This window comes from Doryrhamphus excisus, chromosome 5 (assembly GCF_030265055.1).
Source record: "Doryrhamphus excisus isolate RoL2022-K1 chromosome 5, RoL_Dexc_1.0, whole genome shotgun sequence".
NCBI classification, from domain to species: domain Eukaryota; kingdom Metazoa; phylum Chordata; class Actinopteri; order Syngnathiformes; family Syngnathidae; genus Doryrhamphus; species Doryrhamphus excisus.
The window spans coordinates 13,387,501-13,389,714 of NC_080470.1; the positions used below are offsets into that span (position 1 = coordinate 13,387,501).

At 46.7% G+C, this 2,214-nt stretch overlaps 1 non-coding gene across 1 annotated transcript; it reads left to right on the forward strand.

Moving 5' to 3' along the window:
• The first annotated feature begins 726 nt into the window (after positions 1-726).
• trnap-agg (transfer RNA proline (anticodon AGG)) lies at positions 727-798 on the forward strand. Its single transcript has one exon. It is a non-coding gene; the product is annotated as a tRNA-Pro (tRNA).
• The last annotated feature ends 1,416 nt before the right edge of the window (positions 799-2,214 follow it).

Genomic DNA, 2,214 nt, shown 5'->3' on the forward strand with positions numbered 1-2,214 from the left:
GACCGGGGAAAGGTAAAGAAAACAGCATGGCAAAGCAGAGCAGCGGCAAACCTCTCGCCCACCGTGACTGTGTAACCCACATAGAAGTTATGCATCCTTGGAAAATAATGAAAATATATTTTATAATAAAATTATTAAATATTTATATAATATAAAAATATTCCCCGGTCTTTTATAACGTCTGTGAATGCAACCCAGTCACATGACGGAAAACATTTGATGCAAAGGTGTCCTGTGGTTGGTTAGCTCAGTTGGTCAGAGTGTGGTGCTAATAACGCCAAGGTCACGGGTTCAACCCCCATACTGACCATCCATCTTTATGTGCTCCAGGAACAACAAAAGCCCACGGCGACAACCCACTGGTCTCCATAACCAACATCACCCCACCCACCTGTGAAACACCCTCGACAAGACTGCCGAAAGACCGGGGAAAGGTAAAGAAAACAGCATGTCAAAGCAGAGCGGCAACTAACCTCTTGGTCACCAAGACTGCAAGGAGCAGATCAAAGGTGGCAGTAGACCCTATTATCCTCTACCCAAAATTTTACATCACGAGTGCAGAGAATGCGGACCGTGAAGGAACAAAAAAGCCCTCGTCCACAACACCCCGCCCCTCATAACCCCCCCGGTCCTCATAACCAACAGCGCACAACCCAGTCAACTGAGAAAACACCCGCATCATGGCCGCCAACTGACCGGGGAAAGGTAAGTATTTACCCAAGCAGGGGCTTGTTGGTCTAGTGGTATGATTCTTGCTTAGGGTGCAAGAGGTCCCGAGTTCAATTCTCGGACAAGCCCTCCCTGCCCCTGAATTACTTTTCTACACAATTCCCAGAACACCACCATCAGTGAAGTTATATCAACGCTAATGTAATCTGACAGGATGTACTTCAGGGCACGGCGCTGTCTGTACCCTTGCAGGTTCCGTGGTGTAATGGTTAGCACCCCGGACTTTGAATCCAGTGGTCTAAGTTCAAGTCTTGTTGCCCTTGTATTTTGAGGGCAAAAAGGAGACGTTTGCAAGTGGACCTGAGACCCTGTCACTGGTCACCTGAACAGGGACTTGAATCCGGGACACTCAGATCAAAAATCTAACCTTCAGGTGACTGGCTCAGCCTTTGCTGATATTTGGCTTGTCCATGTGGGCAGTTTATAACCTCAGTCGATCTTGGAGGTGTCAATTCCGGGACCTGCCTCTTTCATTCCACTTCTTCTTCCTCCTCCAGTCATCCCCACCCACCGCGGCTGAAGCAGTGGCAATACAGCCTGGACAACAGTGTCAGCGTGAGCCCATAGAGGGTTACCTGAAACCCTCTTTGACAGAGCCCCTCTTGAAATTGACTTTTAATTACTGAAGTTTGTGTGAGGGTTGCCTTGCTTTTATGCTTTTAAGGATGTTCATTTTTGTTGGCAGGTGCTGAGGGCCCAGAGCGGCAGCGGTTTCCCTGTTGGTCCCTTTTTTTCCACTTTTGGTTTGCTGAGTCACGGGTGCAGTGTGGTTTGGATCCCTCCCTTTATGTTACCGCTGTCGTGGTAAGCCCCAGCCCAGGCCTCTTTTCTTCAATGGAAGCAGTCAACTTGTGGAGTACGTCAGTGTTTGAAGAGCTGATCAACTGGTGCAGTTGCTTCTGAATGCTTCGCTGCAACTCGCGTGCTGACATCTTGGATCACAATGGTGGTGTGTCTGTCCATGAACTGATGACAGGTTCAATGGATTGATGATTTGCTGCGCTCTAGGACACAGAAATCATCCCGGACGACCCCCAAAATGTTGCCCCTCCACCACCTGGAGGGGTTGTATGCCTTGAAAATCCTGTGGTACAGAATAAGGACGACAATCCACGATGACTTGACGTATATTCACCCTCAGGATTTATTCTTCCTCTGTCGTTTTGTCACCTACTCTATACCGCCATCGCTGCTAGCACCCCCTAATGGCCTTTGCGGTATTACACTCAAACGCCAACAATGGAGATTTGGTTATTTTAGACACAAATATATAAAAAATAGTAGGGTGTCTTTTTTTTCTTTTACAAGTGAATTTGATATGTATGACATGAACTATTACTACTCTTAAATGCTCTAACCATATTTATACATTTTAAACTGTTTTTTTTAAACCATGTTACCTTAACTTTTATGTACCTTACACTCACACCACCCTTTTCTGCTTATAGCATGTCAACTGCCATGCAAGTCTGGAAGGCCATCAGA